Raw genomic sequence first — 21,419 nt, forward strand, 5'->3', positions numbered from 1 at the left:
TATCTAAGACTGGTATTCAAATGGCGAATGTTGCTGAGATAGGCTTAATGAAGCTTCTTACGATCAGCTGGACTGCTAGCAAATGCTCTGTTTCCTGTAGATTTCTCTACTTACAAGCTGAGCAGAGCCTCAACGGTTCTCACAACAATTATCACCCACTTCTTCTGTGTGTCTCAAGTTTTTTTGCATTAGTCAGGTTGAAGGATTCATGGTATTAATCACAACTGAAGTTGTTATTTATCACCTGCTGGGTGAGAAATAATAATTTTGGCACTAGTGGGGCAGCAGGCCAGAGGTACCAAATTAAGTAAAACATCTAAACACTAGCAAGGATCATTTCTCTGATTAATGAATTGTTACAAAGAAAAAGTGCTACTCATTATCTGGTCTTACCAATTCAAAGTGGAGCATGTAAGGAAGAAAAAGTACTAGTTTGCTCAGACCAATTTTTCTGTTTATTTCATCTCTCTCTTCCTTTTTGACTATAAACAGATTGTGTTGCCAATCACACTATTTTTTCTTTTGCAACCACACAACACAAATGAAGAAATACCTTTTATTTTAATAGTACATCAGAAAATATTTCTGGCTATTGAAACAATGCTTTTTGTGACCTTTAAGAAATTAAAATGAGTTTGAAAGCCATTAGGTAGGTAAATTATCTTTAAAATCTTGAATTACCTATTCATATGTGTATAAATGAAAGATTTCACTCTGAGGAGTTGATGCATTTTACTTTCTCTACTTTGACCTAAATAATATTGCTGAATTCTTGTTTTTTGTTTTGTTTTTGATAATCTCAAATAAGAAAAGCTTATTTTTACTTTGACTCCTAGAGCCTTCTTTACATTTCTGACTGCTAGCTAAGAATGTCCACTTCCTGTCGTGATGAGAGTAACAGGGACTGAATTTATTCTCCTGCCTTAAACAACTAAAGAAACCAGACAAAATATATGACACAGTGGTTTTCAGATGTGAAACAATAGTCAGTTCAGGACAGTGATCCTTGCATGAAGAGAAATGAAGAGAGCTCTTCAGTCATCCCAGCTTCTGCTTAGGGAGCATTTCCAGGCTGTAGCGCAGGACGGGGGAGCCAGACAGAGGCCAGTAGATTCCTAGAAGCCTAGTTCAGAAGCCTAGAGTTTGGAGTTGAAGAAAGGCAAGGTGGCTATTCACAAAGTAAAACACTGACGATGAGATAACTGCATAGAGAGAGAACTCTACAGAGCTGTAGAGGCTTCCGCTACTAGACTTCAACTGAGTATCGATCATCACACACATATGAAGATGCTACCAAGATTAAGGAAAGAACTGTCATTCCAGAAGAGAATAAAGAACGACTTTTAAATACAAAACCAAACAAACAATAAGAGCTATTGGAAAAGAACAAGCAGATGATCTTTAGAGCTCACAGAGGTCTGGAAATTGTGTTCCCACCAGTTACAGTGGAAAATCACCTGATGCCCATGAGCATCAGAGGCAGATTTAAGGGCAGGCTCATCAGGCGCGCGCCCACGCTCGAACTTCTGAAGGGCCCCACAAAACCCCAACTTTACACTGTTTTCTAATGACACCAAGTTTGGTTCCATATGTGCAATTTTAACACTAATAGTACATAATATTTTTTATTTATTTAAAAATGTGGTTAATGTGTATTTTTATTTTTCCTGTCTCTCTCTCTCTCTTTTTAAGGGGCTCAATATTTTCTTCTATGCCTGGGGCCTCAACCAACCTTAATTTGCTTCTGATAGGCATCAAATGGAGTCCTCAGAAGGGGACTAAGCCAAATTAATATTCAAAAAATATACCGAGTTTAAACATGTGAAAAAAATATTGACATTTAATGGAATGGTTATAGAAAACTTTATGGAAAAAGTAAATTGAATTGCATTTTAAGAGGTAAGTAGATAGATTTTGAATAGTGGAAGACTTTTATTAGAAGGCCACAGTATAAGTAAAGAATGCCCAGCAAATTATGGACAGTAATAAATCAGTGCAGTTGAATCAGAAGATTTCTATAGGGCTGTCATGAGGATAAATTTATAAGTGTAAATTTGGACTTGATTATTAAAGGCCTGAGTGTACTTAAGCATTTTCCACATTTAGGCAACATGCCCTTATCCTAGACAGAATGGTGTAATGGAAATTGCCCTGGGATTGAAGTCAAAAACCTTGAATTGGGACTTCTGCTACAACTGGTAGCTATATATGGCCTCAGGCGAGCCCCTCTCTAAGTTTGAGCTTCCCCATCTACAAAACAGAAATGTCAACACCTGTTCTGCCCACCTCACAGGCTTGGTGTGAAAGTGCTTTGTGGATTTTGAAGTATTCTACAAATACAAAAGATTATTTTTATTGGAGAGGAGAATAAGATATTATTAAGTTGACCATTGAGCAAGATTAATCAGGAAGAGATGTGTCATCTGCCTCCAAATGGGAAACAAAAATGAAAGGTTTCATTCATTTAAGTTCAGGTAATGAGGACTTGGATTAGGAAAGTTGCCATGAAAAAGGAAATAGAGGGGCTGATATCTAATCAGATGTGGTGAAAGAAAAAGTAGCATCAAAGATTTTGAGCTTCATTGGCTGAAAAAGAACAGTTGATAGAAAAAAAAGCAAGTTCATGAGATGTTGACAGTTGGCAAGCTAGTTTTGAACAAGCCTAGTTGAACATCCAAATGGAAAGGTCCAGTAGGCAGTTTGAAAGGACATTAAATTTTTACAATTCCAATTTAATGAAGCTCTCAAAAAAAATCTTCTGTACATAAAAGAGAGCTTTAATAACCTTGGTATTTTTAGGATGTAGGAGAACAAAAATCCTGGAGGAAGGGGTAAACTGGGTGTAATTTAACTCTGCCAACCTTGACAATGCTCATTTAAAAATATGTAAATTAAATTTGTCAGAATAAACTCCTAAGGGGCAGCTGGCCACATCTTACAAACTCTACAAATGTAAATTCACAAAATCCGTCATGCTGGTTTTTCTATAATTTTATTATTAGCATATGTATTTTCCATTTTCTTCCCTCTTGTCATTAATTGAAAGAATTACCGTTAATCAGAAGTGGCAAATATTGATGGAAATACCATTAACTGTTATTCTCAATTGAGAAAATTCAATTTCTGGAAATCATATCATAGTGAGTCATCCTTAAGATGGTCTTGGTGGCTTCTGTTTTACTTATTCCCATAAGCATAACTGGTCCTAGGTGGGATATGTTTTCATTTGATAAGTACATGTTATTTTTTTTTGTTTTGTTTTATAAATTAAATTTGAGCAATTATTTCTTTAAATTAAAATTAGGCATTTTTGGTTGTTTTCAAAGTCCATGTTTGAAAAAGAACTAAATATCATGTCTTCTTCTAGTTCTTTTGACTACCTGTCATAGAAAAAGGGAGATTGGGTAGATATTTATGTCCATGTGAACTTTATAAGAAAATAAATCCATATGTTTCTGATGAACTTATATGTAACTCATCAAAATGTGTGGTTTGTAAAAGCTATTTGATGTCTAAAGAGATCCCTTTGGGACAATCTTTAAACTTAGTTTTCTTTTATTGCTCCCTCTCCTTCCCTGATAAAAATAGAGGATCATAGTAAGAGAAAAATACTGTATTCTGCCTTGATTTATATGTCTGGATTCTGGAAAGCTCTTTTTTTTTTCTTTTCCAAGTGAGAGGAGAAGAGATAGAGAGACTATCTCCCGCCTACACCCCACCTGGGACCCACTCTGCAACTCTCATCTGGGGCTGATGCTTTGCCCATCTGGGGCCATGCTGGCAACCAAGCTATTTTTAGCACTTGAGGCAGAGGCTCCACAGAGCCATCCTCAGAGCCCAAGGTGGTGCATCTAAACGAGTTAAGGCATGCCTGCAGGAGAGGAGAAGAGAGAAAGAGAGAGAGGGAAAGGGGGAGAGGGAGGGGTATAGAAGCAGGTGGTCACTTTTCCTGCATGCCCTGTCCGGGAATTGAACCTGGATATCCACATGCTGGGATGATACTCTACCACTGAACAAACCGACCAGAACCCTGGAGAGTTCTTAAAAGAAAAAAAATGATCTTACTAGTTTAGAGATATATTTTAGGATCTCATTCTTATCCTGTGTGTGTATATGTGTGTGTGTACGTACATATATACATACATAAAAGAAAATCCTATTTAAATGTCCCTAAAACTTGGAATAGACGTGTAGGAGAGCTGTCTTGTCACGTCATTCTGCAGAGGTGACCATTCCCTCTACTCTCTGTCTATAGTAATGGCAAATCCCTAAAACTAATGACACCTTTTAGCTGCAGGCGTAACCTTTTGTATTTACAAATGGTGCTAACAAGTATGCCTTCTATGGCATTCTCTTCCAAAAGAACAACACGCAGGCCATTTCTAAGGCATTTGGCACAAGTTAAGCGGGAGATAGAGAATGCCCTTTGCTTTCCTCTTTAACAAAATATATTCATTCCAGTTTTCAAATTGCTGTATTTTAGTCCTAAATCTCTACCCACACCAATTTCTGCGGGTGAGACTTTGACCCTGATTGGAACAAAATCTGGAGTCAGATATTCACACCAGGCCACCCCCACCTCCGCGCATGTCAGAAGCCATATTGCTGCAAATGCCTCACACACCTTGGAGTGCAGCTTGTGGAACTGATGAGGTGAGAGCGCGGCACCGCGGCGCAGGCCTGGTAATCACAGGACTGAGGAAACACATACATCATCTGCCACCCAGGTTGGCATTTCAAGTAAAAAACCTTCACACTGTGTAAGATGTTGGACAAATGATGGCCATATGCATGTTTGTCTGGGTGCAGATGGCTCCGCATTCTCAGAGAGGAGAAAGCTGAGCTCGGCTTTTTTTGCAGACAGTTTAATATTGGTGACACAGTTTATGTCCTCTGCAAAAACAATAATGGAGGGGAAGGTGACATAAATTATTTGCAAATCGTTTGACATATGCAGGGCATTGTCCTTGCAATAATCAACATCAGTCTGTCAGTTTAAGATATGAGCCGTGCCACTGCCATTTTATATCACTGTGTTAAGCTTTCACATGTTGTCATTTTACAGATTTGTTCTTTGGAGAACCACGGCAACACAAATCAAATTGGATTATGTTTAGTCATGTACTGTATCATGCACGTTGCTTAGATAAAAATAAAAACGTGCGTTCTAGGGGATGGAAATCCTGAGGCAGTCTTCCGATGCCATATATCTGTGAGGTGGTAGTTAAATAAACCTTTCCATCTCTACCATTACTCATCTTTAGTTCATTGTTCAAGTTGGTGAGGTTATTTTTGAGAATGTAGACTTTCATTTCTCACTATAAGGATCTACAGACATGAATAAGATGAAAAGGGCTCTCCTACGAATTTTTCTGATTTATTTTTTGTAATAAATTTAAGAAGTTAAAATGCAAATGTTCAACGATATGTCATAACTACCTTAAATTTTATATATTGTATATCAGCCATATTGTATTTTTTTCTCAACCTAAGAAAATAACAATAAGATGATTAAATAGTTGATGACACTGTCCTTGTTCCTACAGTATGAACTTAGTGCCATATGGCACTTTTTACTTGCTGAGTTCCCGATGTCAATTAATGTTGAAAACTGTGTGTTACAGCTTAACCGTACACGGCAGATGTAGACACTTTGGAGTCATTGCTTTACTGCGTATATTTGGACCAATTGATAAATAAATTTTAAGGACAGTTTCTCAATTTCCTCGTTTGCAAAAAAACAATAAATTCTAAAACAAAGCATTCAGAAATTGAGCACAAACATTTCTAAAGAGAAATATGATCTGTTTTCATTGGGAACAGTTACCTCCATTCAGTCACATCAGCAGAGCTGCATCTATCTTCTCTTGTTACACAGCCTTTAAAACAAAGATTTATTATATTTCCATTTTCGAAATAACACTTTTTTTCTCATTGAAGGTAGCCATGATCACTCTGCTCTTTTATATCTCTACTGAGAAGTGCAGTGAGGCAAGCATTTACAAAGAAATTGTTTTAATTTATCTTAAATGATGCACTTAAATGGTGCATTAGGGACTTTGACATTAGGTTCAGATGATTTCGGCAAGTCTTTATAGTAGCATTAAATTGGAATTTTCTTTACTTAGCATTCCGGCAAGATTAAAATAAAAAAATTTAAACTTGATGAAGATGTTGATAAAACCAAATTGTATTTATAGAACCAAAGTGTAAAGATGGCATTTTTAAAATTGCCTTCCAACAAACTTAACTAATGCATTTATTATAGAAGTCGTTGCCTATGTGCTGTTATATAAAGTCTATGTCTAACCTCCCATTGAATCTGTTCAACTGGGTGTCCCACAAGCATCTCAAATTGTATAGTCCTTTCTTTATTCTTTTTTTTTTTTAGTGAGAGAAGAGGAGATAGTGAGACAGACTCCTGCATGTGCCCCAATTGGGATCCACCTGGCAGCCCCTGTTTGGGGCCGACACTCAGACTAACTGACCCATACTCAGCTACTGAGGCTGACGCTCAAACCAACTGAGCCACTGGCTTGTGGGAGGAGAAGAGGGAGAGAAGGGGGAGAGGGAGGAGGAGAGAAGCAGATGTTTGCTTCCCTTGTGTGCCCTGACTGGGAATCGAACTCAGGACATCCATAAGCTGAGCTGACACTCTATCCACTGAGCCGACTGGCCAGGGCCTCTATAGTCCTTTTTAAACTGCTATTCCTTTAGTATTTTCCCCATCTCAGTTAATATTACCATCTGTTTGGTTGCTTCTTTGTCTTGATCTCCTATAACTTTCACTCTAATGTCTGTTATAAAACATTTGTATAGAGTATAGTTAATTGTTTTAATTACTTACTTCTTCAATTAGAAAGTTAGGTCTCTGAGATCATGTCAAGCTCACCCATGCTCGGAAAATATTTGGTGAATTGAGCTGAAAGATTTTTAGCTGCTCTTTCTTTCTCATCTCAACATCGAATACTGTCAACTGCTCTAGGAATATCTTTAGAATTTATCCTGTCATCTTCAATACACTTTTTCCTGGTTTCAGATCCTCATCGTTCTTCTGCTGTTTGTTGTTAACTATTCTCTCCAGACTGAAGTCTCCAGGTTCTGCTTCTGCTCTAGTTGGGTACAGGTCCCCTTGTGGTCCATGTGCTGCTTTCTTCTTCCTGCTCCAGGGACTTCACGGCCTCATTATATGATGGATTGATTGCTTATTTATGTTTTATTCAGCATGACTTATAAAATATTTACTTATCAAATATTTAAGTTTTTGCATAGATTGAATTTTAGAATATAGTTTTCATGCCGAGTTGCAGCTTTTTTATCAAGTCTCTTCTTGCTTGTACATGGCATCTATTTTAAACTTACACGTCCAGATCTTAATTTCTCTTTTACTTTGAACTATTTACATATGGTACTTAAAAACATTTTATTATGCCAAAGTTTAAACATACAAAAACCTAGAGAGAATAATATAATGAACTCGCTGTACCCATTTGCCCAACTTCAACAGTAATGAACTCATGGACAATGAATGTTGTCTATATATACATTCCCATTGTTTCTATGCACCATTGAGTTAAATCAGATCCTAGATGACTTGTATCAGCTTTAAATATATGCAGCCCTATGTTCAATGCAGTGTTATTTACAATAGCCAAGATCTGGAAACAACCCAAGTGTCTGTCAGTAGATGAGTGGATAAAAAAAGTTGTGGTACATTTACACAATAGAATACTACTTGGCCATAAAAAAGAGAAAACCTTAACCTTTTGCAACAGCATGGATGGAGCTGGACGGTATTATGCTAAGTGAAATAAGCCAGTCAGAGAAAAACAAGTACCATATGATTTCACTTATACGTGAAATCTAATGAACAGAGAACCCTAACAAACAAAGTAGAAATAGACTCATAAATATAGAGAACGAACTGACAGCTGTCAGAGGGAATGAGAGGCGAGTTGAGGGGGCTGGATGAAAAAGGTAAAGGAATTGAGCAAAAAAAAAAAACCCCTCACAGACACAGCCAACAGTATTATGGGAGAGAAGCTGCAAGCTAACAAAGTCGTTGCAGCCCTTCTCCACATTCCTTGCTTGATTGAGTTGCTAAAGGCAATCTATATTCCCTTCCTTTTATACTTTGTTTGAGGAATGGCTAGTTAAGATGTTATGCATGACTATATCAGAGACTTCCTTGCTAAAGTTCCCGGTAATATGCAAGCTGCGAACAGATTTGTTCTCTGTATTATAAAATAAAGCTGTTGTGGGTGTCTGTGCTCTTGTAGATCATCAGCCTGCAGAGACCTCCCGATCCCATCCTTTGACTCTTTGTGTTTAATTCTTGATCCCCCACTGTTCTCACTCAGGACCTAGATCGTGACAACAGTATGGTGATTTCCAGAGGAGAAGGAGGGAGGAAGAAGGGGGAAGAGGGCAAAAGGGGGAATAAATGGTTTTGGAAGAAGACTTGACTTGAACACACAATACAATATACAGATGATATATTATATACACACAAATGAAACATAAGTTATTCAAAGGAGTCTGGCTTGTATCTCTGTCCTGAATATACCATATTCCTTATGTACTTAAGTGGTTTCCCATTGTTCTGCATCTTATTGCAGAACAAACAATGCTTTAATGAAGAGTTGTGTATATATTTTTTATGTTTTTTTGCAAATATACCTTTGGGATAAATTGTTAAAAGTGAGATATGGGTTAAAGGTAAATGTATCAGTCTTTTGGTAGGTATTGAAACTTTCCTATGGATAATCCATTGGTAATGTGTGCAACTTCCTGTTCCTTCATATCTTCATCAACAAAGTACATTTTCTAACTCTTCAATTTTACTAATTTGATAAGTAAGAAATAGTATTTCCCTCTCAATTTATACATCAACTTTATTGAGGTATAATTTATATATAGTAAATCCCCTTACTCAAGGGAATATGCTGCTCTCAGACCCCCAGTGGATGCCTGAAACCACTGAACCCTATACATACTATGGTTTTTTCTAAACATAAATACTTATAATAAAGTTTTATTTATATATTAGACATGGTAAGAGATTAACAATAATAAATAATAATAAAATAAAAATTATAACAATATAATAAAAGTTGTATGATTATGGTCTCTCCGTTTCTCTCAAAATATCTTACTATACTATACTTACTTTTCACTTATAGAAAGCACTTTATGGCTACTATTTGGAATATCTGAGTTGCCAGCATCACTACTCACACTTTAGGACCATTATTAAGTAAAATAAGAGTTACTTGAACACAAGCACTGTGATACCGTACCGTCAATTTGATAAACAAGACAGCCATTAAGTGGCCAACAGGCAGGCAACCTATATAATGTGGATACACTGGACAAGGGGATTCAGGTCTGGGGCAGGATGGGATGGGATGGTGAGAGATTTTACTCGGAGAGGTGTGCAATATAAATTTATGAATTGTTTATTTTTAGAATTTTTCATTTAATATTTTCAGATTGCAATTGACCACAAGTAACTGAAACTGTGGAGAGGAAAACCACGAATAAGAAGGAACTACTGAATAGTAAATGTAAACATTAAGTGTATAGTATTCAGATTTAGAAAAATGTATACATCTGTGTGAATACCACCAAAATCAGCATATAGAACATTGCCATTATACCCCAGTTTTTTGTGATCCTTATAGTAAATCCTCACTCCCTACTCCACAACTAATTTGCTTTCGATCACTATAGACTAATTTTTCCTATTGTAGAATTGCATATAAATGGTTCATATTATGTACTTGTCTGTGTCTTATTTCTTTCAATTAACACAATGTCAGATTTATCCATGTTGCATGCATCAGTTATTCATTTTTTGAAATTCATTTTATAAATTGTATGGGTGTATTACAGTTTATCCATTCACCTATTGATGGACATTTGACTTGTTTTATGTGTTTAAGTCTAGAAGTGAGTGGAAGATGAGTGGGGTGTACTTATTTTTCAAGGGGGTACAGATCTTTGGAAAAATTCCATTTCAGGAGCATTTGTAAGGTTAATTTTTCTGAAGTAGGTGTTGCATAGAAGGATAATCGGGATAAAGGTCATTTGGGAAGCTGGAACTGAGACATTAACCTTGGTGTTTCAGCAAGCTAGTATGAAAACTGCAGAGAAGAGAAATACAAAAGTAACAGTGAGAGAAATTATGTATCTTATTCTTTTTGTACTGATCTGATCTTATATTGCTCCATTGAAGTTTTGCCCTAACTTTGGCACTTCCCATTCCACAAAAGAACAGAATTGTCTGCTGTTCCATCAAAAAGGAAAAGACACCCGTTATGCAGTCATAGTCAGCTATGTGTACTGAATTGACTAACCACTAGCAGTGATGGCCTGCTGCACGGCCTTGGTGTAGGGAGGACACCATGATGCTTTAGCAAAAGCACAGCCTCTGGAATCAATCAGACATAGGCTCAAATCTCAGCACTGCTGCTTCCTAGTTTTGTGACCTTGGAAAGTCAGTTTCTTCATTTGTAAAATGAGCGTATAATGCTATCCAATATGGTGCTGAGCTGGTTATATGTAAAGTGCATAATACTTTCTCCTTTTTCCCCTGTCTTTTTACTAAGGCATCATTAATGCAGGTGTGAGTAGAGAGGGCTATGGTTTATTTCATGCCCTGGTCTTTCTCTGTAGTGTGCCATTGATACAACCAGAAGTTAAAGCTGTGATCTTGGCTTTATTATCACTGTGTGGTTGAAGAAACTCACATTTAATTTATATTTCATTTTATTTAGAGTTAGATTATCATAGAATAAAAATAATGTTTGTTTTTCTAAGTTTTACAATGGTATTTGTAACAAAAGCTGACAAAGTAGAGAGTAGTAGGTAAGCCTCCTGCTTTCATGAGAAGTCTCTTTGAAGACATGAATAAATCCAGGAATCTCTGTTGCTTTTTTCCCACGGAAGCAGATGGAGTCCTTCCTGAATGCAGAGAAAGCCAGTGCGCCATTTTGGAGATTTGAGAGCTAGAGGCTACAGCCAAGTTAGAGCTTGACATCATTTTTCTTAGATTCCAACTGTAGAGATAAAAACAAAAAACAAAAAAGCCCACCTCATTTCAAATCTTGCCCAATAAAACCCATGCTAAAAGGCAGTTGACACTTTTTAGTATTGTATGTAATATATGAATTATTTTCCAAACAAATCTTGTTACAATCACTGACTCATTTATTTAACATAACTTCCTGAGCACCTATGGGGAGTCAGGAACTGCCAGATCAAGGGACATAAAAAAAAGTGACATTCTTGTGCTTAAGAGGTTTCTAGATAAACAGAGGGAGATTGATGTGTGTAATAAAGAAGTTAATCTCACTTATATTTTGGAATCAGTTTCTGATAAGCTGATGCATAATGAGAAATAATGGGATTTTATGTATACTGAAAAACATCAGAATACTCAAGATGTATAATAGATGGTTAGATAACACTGGGGAACAATTTTTTTTTAATTTTCTGTTGCATGAGGTTTTAGAACTGTTTCTATATATTTCTGCATCACTGATTCCAAATCGAAAATCTGTTTTTTTTGTTTTTTTGTTTGTTTTTTTGTATTTTTCTGAAGCTGGAAACGGGGAGAGACAGTCAGACAGACTCCCGCATGCGTCCGACCGGGATCCACCCGGCACGCCCACCAGGGGGCGACGCTCTGCCCACCAGGGGGCAATGCTCTGCCCCTCCGGGGCGTCACTCTGTTGTGACCAGAGCCACTCCAGCACCTGGGGCAGAGGACAAGGAGCCATCCCCAGCGCCCAGACCATCTTTGCTCCAATGGAGCCTCGGCTATGGGAGGGGAAGAGAGAGACAGAGAGGAAGGAGAGGGGGAGGGGTGGAGAAGCAGATGGGCGCTTCTCCTGTGTGCCCTGGCTGGGAATCGAACCCAGGACCCCTGCACGCCAGGCCGACGCTCTACCACCGAGCCAACCGGCCAGGGCCTGAAACCTGTTTTTGCTGCATGCTCTAGTTTTTATGCAATTTTAATTTCTTTTTGTTATAGTTAATGGCATACATTGGTTTTTAAATTGGAATTAAAGGGAAGCGACTCTTGGATTGAACATAACCACTAGGCAATTAATGTTTTACAAACATTACTTTTACATAATTATAGTTGTTTTTAAATGTAAAAAAATGTTATCTGATAAAAACACTCTTTTGTCTTAAGATTGAATCATGGCTTCTTTGAGTAGGTGTAAATGTAAGAATAATCCTGACACCTTCTGTTTTTTATGTGGCTGTTGCACACTTCAATGTCAAAGGCACAATATTTCATCATTTGTGACATGTGCATATATTACCTATTTTCAGTGGTTCCAATTGGTTTTTCAATTCATCTGCGAGATGATTATATGACATAAAATTTGTCCTCGACTTTCTGAAGTATGAGGAGCATAACTGGATCATTTTTGTGGATCTTAAAATGGTAAATTTCCTGCTAGGACAACAGAGAGGTTTCACGAAGTATCCTTGCTTTCTGTGTTTGTGGGACAGCTGAGCTCGGGAGAAACACTGGACACAGAAGGAGTGGCTGAAAGGTGAAGCTCTGGAAGTAGGGATGCAAAATATTGTGAATGAATCTGTAGTTAATTGAGACAGGATCATTTTTCCCCCACTTCACATCAAACTTGGCTTAATGAAGCAGTTTGTTCAGGCTTTGAAAAGAAAAAGTGAATGCTTTCAACATATTTCTGCTTTTCTTACCTTGTCTTTCAAGAAGATATAAGCAGGTATATTCGATGGACCTCAAATTCGAACCCTCATATGTGACAAAGAATTTGCCAGGAAGATGAATAAGGAGGAGAAAGCAGCACGGCAGTCTTTTGTGGCAGTTACAAAGAACTTCCTTGGCAACAAAAAAGCAAAAAACTATGAACTTCTGTTTCAAAGGATGCTGTTGGCTTTCCACAACATTGGATGTAACATGAGTGTTAAGATTCGCTTCCTGGGCCCTGGCCAGTTGGCTCAGTGGTAGAGCATCGACCTGGCATGTGGGGGACCTGGGATCGATTCCTGGCCAGGGCACACAGGAGAAGTGCCCATCTGCTTCTCCACCCCTTCCTCTCTGTCTCTCTCTTCCCCTCCCGCAGACAAGGCTCCATTGGAGCAAAGTTGGCCCGGGAGCTGAGGATGGCTCTGTGGCCTCTGCCTCAGGTACTAGAATGGCTCTGGTTGCAGCAGAGCGACGACCCAGATGGTCAGAGCATCGCCTCCTGGTGGGCGTGCCAAGTGGATCCCGGTTGGGCGCATGCAGAAGTCTGTCTGACTGCCTCCCCATTTCCAACTTCAGAAAAATACAAAAAAAAAAAAGAAAAAAAAAAGATTCACTTCCTGAACAATCACACTGATAAGTTTCCCGAAAATCTTGGAGCTGTTAGTGATGAGTATATTACTGCTGGAGCATCAAACGAGATTGTCCTCAAGAAGTACACAAACACAAGAGCTACAAACGCAGATTTTTGCCTGAATAGAATTTAAATATGTTTTGTGTGAATTTTATGATTAAAATAAGTGTTTTAATATGTTCTATTTCAAAATTGTAGGCAAATTCTGATGCAATCATATCTTTTAGTGTATTAGTGTATTTACTGCATTATATAAATTACTAGATTTTCACAAAGATGATGCCCAAGAAGACATTCTACTTCATTATGTTAAACTAAATGTTGAAAATTTTACAATAAGATGAAAACCTAATATCTTGAATTGCAAAAAACCTGTAGTTTACAGAGAAAAACTAATATCAGATTTGAGATCAGCACACTCAAATTAGGTAAGAACAAGTGTTTTTGTGGATGCAACAAAAAATTTGCTCCCCAGTGTAATTTCCTTCATCTGAAAGGGAGTCTGTGTATTTAAGGATGAATTATATATGATGATCTTTGACCTCGTATTTTTTTTGTACAAGTTAATTTCTTAATTTAAATAAATGCTTGTTCAGAGGTGTTCTGTGCCCTTTGCAGGTAGCTATTTATGGAAAGATATATACATATTCTGCATTCTGCATTTTCCAAAATATAGATATATAATTCTTTTTATTGTGGACTTTAAAATTAATTTGTTTATATCAGTGCAATAGTCAATGCTTTCCTGAGATTTCCCCTATTATAAGAAAGAAAACCCTCAAAAGCACATTGACACAGACACACCAAACATTAAATCCCAAGCAACGAATAAACCCACCTCAAGTTTGCCCCTCTGTACCCATAACGGCCACATCGACAAGCCCTTCTTTCCCTATGTTAACTATAATTGTGGTGTGTACTTCATCCCTTGTCACTGTCGTCTTGTTAGAAATGCACATACACTCCTATTAAGGTGCCATTCTTACTAGGAGTTTCCACAGGCAACTGCAAAATGCAAAGTATTATGATTTTGCATTATATTAACTCAAGGGATTTTTAACAAAAATAAAAGCATCATCACAACATGTAATGTCCTACTTTCAGCAAAAATGAGATTTTTTCTTTGTGCCAAATCTCTGCCTTGGGACTCTTGGTCTTCATATAATATTGAACCAGGCAAATCAGTTCAAATTTTATTTCTCATCTGTAGACTCAAGTTTGGTCTGCTTTTATGGTAGTGAGATGCTGGAGTTAGCAAAGAAAATATAGGGTGCTGTTGGGCAAATGAGTTTGTAAAATCTGTGTTTGAGTTTGCTCACTTTTATTGTTAAAAATGGTGCTGGTCTGAAATTGCTAATTACCTTCCTGCTTGAGAAAGGCCATTGTTATGCTAATGTTGCTGGAGGAGAAGTTTTCGTGCCAAAAAGTTTTAAGGAGAAGCAGAAGGGGAAGAAGGAAGCCATTTTTGCAGACTGAGAGCAGGGAGGAAGTGTGCTGAGGAGAAGGAAGCCAAGATGGCAGGGTGCTGAAGGAGAAGCCAGTTTGTGCAGAGAGGAAAAGGGAGAAGGCGTGCAGAGGGGTAACCAGAGGTGACTGAGACTGGTGCGGCGCCTTTGATTCTAGGAAAACCCAGATGTGTCAGTAGCTTTGTGAGCTCTGAATGAGCGAAAAGGAAGTGTTTTTTCTTCATGTGTGTTTTACTCACCAGCCAGAGTGAGGCTAGAATAAAGGAATAGCCCACCAGTTTTTGGCTCTACTATTTTTTTACTGTCTGTCCAAATCTAATGGAAACCTGCATGAACATGGCCAAGACGATGGTCATGACTACTGGCCCTTCAGGTGCCCAGTTAAATCTGAATTTCAGATAAAGAAGGAATATATCTCAAGTATTGTATGGGACATACTTATACTAAAAATTGCTTTTTTTAATCTAAAATTCAAATTTAACTGGTGTTCAATATTTTTATTTGCTAAATAGTGCAACCCTAGCTTTAGTGCTTTTTGAAAAGAGACCATTCTTATAATATTCATATTTACATATAAATGAAGTTTTGCACAGAAATATGTTTAAAATAAACTCAAACCTGTGTGTTTTCACAAACATCTGTATGAAAAGCCTGTCCACAGACCTTGGTTCAACTTACTTGTTGAGCATTTGGAAACTTTAGAATGTTTAAATAATCAGATAAGATATTCTAGGAATGAACACCCCCTTCCCCATGCTTGTCTTTCACTCCCTAGGGAGTTGACAGTTTCTCTGAGCTGGATTAAATGGCCAATTACTGTTGTCTGGCTCCATATGCGACTGCTGGTTTCCTTTTTACCTCCAGCAGGTCACAATAGAAACAAAGTCTTTCACCCCAAGTCCAAGTTCAATATTTGGCTTTCGTTAAATATTTCACAACTACTGATTTCATATGCTCAGCATTCCTTTTTTTTGGATTTTGATGTCTGATTATGTCTTCTTTATAAGACTTGAATCTGCTCACACGAAGATTAAATTTGAAACTTGTTAAAAGGAATTCCTCCCTTACATTTGGGTACCAAGGCCACCAGCAACGGTATTGTTCTCCTATGTTACCCCCATTGTAATGAGTTTATAATCCTGCTCTATTAAAAGTTTAATGGAAAGAAGCATTTCAGTACTAAAATCTATTATCTAGTGAATTGAAGAGGAAATAAGAGAATAACATTCTCGTGTATCTATGGCCCCAAAACACACCAGATGAACAAATATATATTCTCATAATTTATTTTGAAAAGGGTCTTAAAGTACAAAATGCTGAATAATGAAAATGTTTGATAGGTACATATGACCAGGGCTGATGTCTTTAGAGAACTATTCCCTTTTCTAAATAAGGATCCATATCACAAGTAGTCAGACTTTAATTTTAAGAAGAAACAGAAATGATAGTGTGAGCACACCCCATTCCTGGCAAAGCATCTCAGTAGGAAGATTATAATTTTCAAAGACCTACACACTTGTCACATGAGGGCAATATGTGTTGTAAAAATAAAGGGTTAAGCATGGGAAATCCTCTGTTTAATGATGGCTTCTTTCCCCTTTATGAAACTCACGTAATTCTCCAGAGAAGTTACTTGGCTGTAGTAGGCTGATCCTGATCTTGACTGGTAAACTTTATTAGGTTGTAAACGTAATTTCTACATGTTTTCCCCTTGTTTACCATATGAAAATTTTTTGCCCAGCAGAAACTTCTCTTGGTCTTCCACATTATCCAGGGATAGATCCTTCCAGACTTTTCAGACTGTAGGGGTCTCTATATAGTCAATCAACACCTGCCTTTTGTTGAAGGTTTTAGCAAGCAGTGAAATGACCAAAAAACAAGGGATCAAATTTGACTCAGACTGAGGAAGCTCTTACACTCATCTTACATCTTTGGAACTTTGGACTTGGTTTGTGAAGCAGTTGCATTTATGATTCTAGTTAATCGAGCTCTTAGAATACATTCACTTACAAATTATTGAAATGCAAGTACATTTTAGAAGCATCTATGTACTGTATTGATTAAGCTGTAAATGTCTTCCACTTGCTGTCTGCTTATGCAAATGCCAACAAAGGCACGCTCTTTCCCCAGTGGTTCCCAGGATGCAGAAGCCCCATCATCTTACTAATTCCATATTTCAAATGCCATTGAAAAATTGGCAAAACAATTTCTATTCTATTTTTTTAAAACAGTTCTTTCTTTTAACAAAGTAAATGAACAAACAAAACAGAAATGAACTCATAGATACACAGAACAAACAGGGTTGCCAGATGGCAGGGGTAAGGGGCTAGGTGAAAAAGGTGAAGGAATTGAGAAGTACAAATTGACAGTTACAAAATAGCCTTAGGAATATAAAGGACAGCATAGGCAATATAGTCAATAATATTGTAATAACTACGTATGAGGCCAGGTGGATACTAAAATGATCAGGGAGGGCACTTTGTAATGATATAATTGTCTAACCACTATGCTATACACCTGAAAGTAATATAAAATAATATTGAGTGGCAACTATAATTAAAGAAAAAAAAATTTAAATCTATCTTTTATGTTCTTGGGAATACCACCCAAAGTGATAGCCATGAATGTGAAAATCTACTTTTTGACAAGCAGGTAAAAATCAAGCCTTTTTTTTTTAGAGTAATTGCCTTTAGCAGCGCCGTCCTGGAAAAGTTCAGCCAGGAATGGGAATATAGCACAAGTCCCAGTCTCTTGCTCCAGCCATTATGGTCCTGAAGTCTGAAGAAGCGAGGGGGTTTTAGAGAAGGTCATTTGGAAAGAAAGAGGAGGAAGACAGAGGAGGCCACCAGGAGCTGCCCTTCATGTGGTGACTCTCTTGAGTGGCCTGTGGATCGACAATTTTTTTCCCTTTTTTTAAAATTCAGTGAGAGGAGGGGAGACAGATAGACTCCTGCATGTGCCTCAACAGGGATCCACTTGGCAAGCCCACTAGGGGGCAATACTCTGCCCATCTGGGGTGTCACTCCATTGCTCAGCAACTGAGCTCTTCTTAGTGCCTGAAGTGGAAGCAATGGAGCCATCCTCAGTGCCTAGGGCCAACTCGCTCCAATCAAGCCATGGATGCAGGAGGAGGAAAGGGAGAAAGAGAGAGAGAGAGAGATAGAGAGAAGCAAGAGAGGGAGGGGTAGCAAAGCAGATGGTCATTTCTCCTGTGTGCTCTGACTGAGAATTGAACCTGGAACATCCACACGCTGGGCCTACGCTCTACCACTGAGCCAACCAGCCAGGGCCTGGATTGACAATTACTATGATGATTCTTGAAAGGAAGACTTTGAGTAAATAAGTTTTGGTGAGAGAACTTGGGGAGACCACAGGTAATAGGCTGTGGTAATAGGCTTTGAAGTAGGCTGAGGTTTTGCATAAGCATTTGGAATATTGAGTTAGTCACAAATACTGTTTTTTGGAACTTTATGGTCTTCATAGGCTGATGAGGCTAGTGAGATCTGGGATCAGTTATGTTATCCACAAATAGACCCAGTCATCAGTACCACCCTTTGGGGGAATCAAGCTATCTAGTGTAGTGATAATTGGTATATGAAAGACAAACAGCAGACCAGGTAAGACTTTTTCAATTAATATTATTCATCTGAGGAATTTCCAGCCTCTACTTTTAGAACAGTTATTCCCAAATTTTGTCTAAGCATAAGAACCATTTGAGACATTTGTTAAAATACAAATTCTAAGGCCCATTAATTGGAGGTTCTGCAAGTTTAGGAGACATTGACTTTAGGTAGGAATAATGTATGAAATGCCCTGATTAGCTGGATTTTGTCTAGAATTTGATCTCAAGAATTAGATGAGTTATAGGACACTACTCATATTTATCTTAATTTCATAAGTTTTTAAATTATTATTATTAAGTGAAAGGCAGGGAGGCAGAGAGACAAACTCCCGTGTGAGCCCCAATGAGGACCCACCAGGCAATGCTCTGCCCATCTGGGGCCATTGCTCTGTTGCTCAGCAACCAAGCTCTTCCTAGTGCCTGACGTGAGGCCATGGAGCCATCTTCAGCACCTGGGGCCAACTTGCTTGAACCAGTTGAGCCATGGCTATGGGAGGCGAAGAGAGAGAGAAAAAAAGAGAGAAAGAGAGAAGGGGAGGTGAAGGGATGGAGAAGTAGATGGTGGCTTCTTTTGTGTGCCCTGACTAGGAATATAACCTGGGACTTCCCCACGTCAAACCTACACTCTACCACTGAGCCAAACAGCCAGGGCCAATTTCATAGGTTTTAAACAATTTTCTTTTTAGATTTTACTGAGTAGGGAGTCTTAATTTTTTGTCTTTCTTTCTGTGAAAATTGCTTCATCCCCATGATTATTTTAGTTGCCTTTCACCTAACCTTCTGACCATGTGTGGATATTGAGTGTGAGTGCCTGAATTGTACACACCTTTCCAGATATGGACAAATCATTGTGCCCAGGAAGGTAATAGCAAGTATTTACCTCTCAACCTTCATCACTTCCACACTCCATTTCTCTGTCTCAGCATTTCAACCACACAGATAGCTTCATCAACACCTGCTAATCTCTGCACGGGCCTTTTCTTTTGTAGTTATTTTCTTTCTAGGACACTAAATCTTTTCAATCCACTTACCTCCATCTAACTCCTACTTCTTTTATCTTTCTTGGCCCTAACCATTGAGGCTGTGTGTTCTTTTTCCATATAGCATCATGTGGTGTTGTCTAGAAAAGAATTCATCATATTCCATCAACTTGTCATCCTGTAAGACTATAACTCTGTATTTTCAACAGCTAACACAGTGCTTGGCACATAATCTGTGCTCAGTATATATTTATTGAAAGAAAGTATAATTTATGTGTTAGATTTTCTGATGCTATCCTATAATTATTCACTTTTTACGTCTCTGTCCCCATGAGAAAACTTCTGTCTTCTAGAGAAAACCTTTGAACTCTATCACAAAACCGAAAATCCAGATCTTGGCATTTCATAGGTACATTTTATATGACTTCTAAAGGCTGGCACTAATCTCTCAATTTTTTATAAAATCACAGAATTTTGAGAGATTTATCTAGTATTTTGTTTCTAACAATGTTTCACGTTCTAGCTGTCTTAGTGTTAACTATATAATGTGGGAGCTTTGTCTTGTGCTCTCTTGGTGGACACTTATAACACATTAGATTGTCTTAATTCTGATCTCTATGGAAGCCCATTATTTTTTACCTGGAAAAATGTTTACTTCTACTAGCTTTTTGTTTTCAGCCTTTATACTTCTCCTTGACAAAACAGCAAAGCTTTTAAGAACAGAGCTCTGATACTCATGAATAGTATCTGGATAAGAAAGATTCCAATAGGATGTGTTTTGGGGGCTTAGAATGGTAAGAAGGTCTATAAAAATATTTTGATTAGAACTTATACGAAATGTTAGTTTGGGGCTCATACCTTAGAAAGAAGCAGATACTTTCGGATGTGTATGCAAGCATCCATTATAAACTCATGCCTACCAACTCAACTCAAAGTCCTTACAAAGGCCTGTTAGGCCTGACATAATCTGGCACCTGCTACTTCTCTGAACACTTCTTGCCACATTCTTTTCACCCACTTAGCTCTAGCCAAATGGGCCTCCACGCTCTTTTGGGTTCAGTAGCCTGGGCCACTTTCCCACCTCTTTTCTTTTAATCTCTGTGCAAACATCACCTTCTTAGTGAGTTATTCCACAACCACTCTATAAAAAATGGCATTTCCTCCATCCTGTCAGGCATTACCTGACTCCCTCTCAACCTTTTCCTCTAAAGCTTTCATCACCTTCTGAGGTGCTATATGTATATTTGTGCATTTGTTTTTCTGTCTCCCTATCAAGAAGGTAAACACCATGAAGGCTGCATTTGGTCTATCTTGTTCACTGCTGTAATCTCAGTACCCAGATCAATGCCTGGCAATAGACCAGGAGGTCAATTGACGTTTATTGTTCAGTATCAAATTTTATTTCTATTTACAGAATTTGTAGAGTCTTCATTATTATAAAAAAAATAGAATAGAATGTGACCAAGGAAAATAAAATTGTTATGGAATAATCACCTCCTAAACCATTGGATTTTAGATAATTCTATTGAGATTCAAAAACCTTTCAGGCAATATTTAATTAAACATTATTAAGCTCTTTTAGAAGATAGGGGTAAATGTTCATCACAATCTTTTATAATGAAGAGTAGAAACAATGTAAATATCCAATAATAAGAATTACTTAGTAAGTTAATATATATTTATATTTTGTCTTCCTGTGAAGTCATGAGAAATAATATTGAGGTAGAAAATACTTCAGTTGTAATCTTAAGTGTATGAAATACAGTTTAAGTATGCAAAAAATATGTTTCAACTTTGTTGTTGTTGTGTGTATATTACATACAGACACACTCAGAGGACTAGAAAACAAGCACATCAAAATAGTAATGAAACTGAGATACAGATGATTTATGTATATTGCCCAAGGTTGCACTTCACTCTAAATGGAGGAGCTGAGAGTCAGATCTAGTCAGACTAGCTCTTGCCTTAGCAT

Source organism: Saccopteryx leptura, chromosome 7 (genome assembly GCF_036850995.1).
Source record: "Saccopteryx leptura isolate mSacLep1 chromosome 7, mSacLep1_pri_phased_curated, whole genome shotgun sequence".
In the NCBI taxonomy this organism is placed as follows: Eukaryota; Metazoa; Chordata; class Mammalia; order Chiroptera; family Emballonuridae; genus Saccopteryx; species Saccopteryx leptura.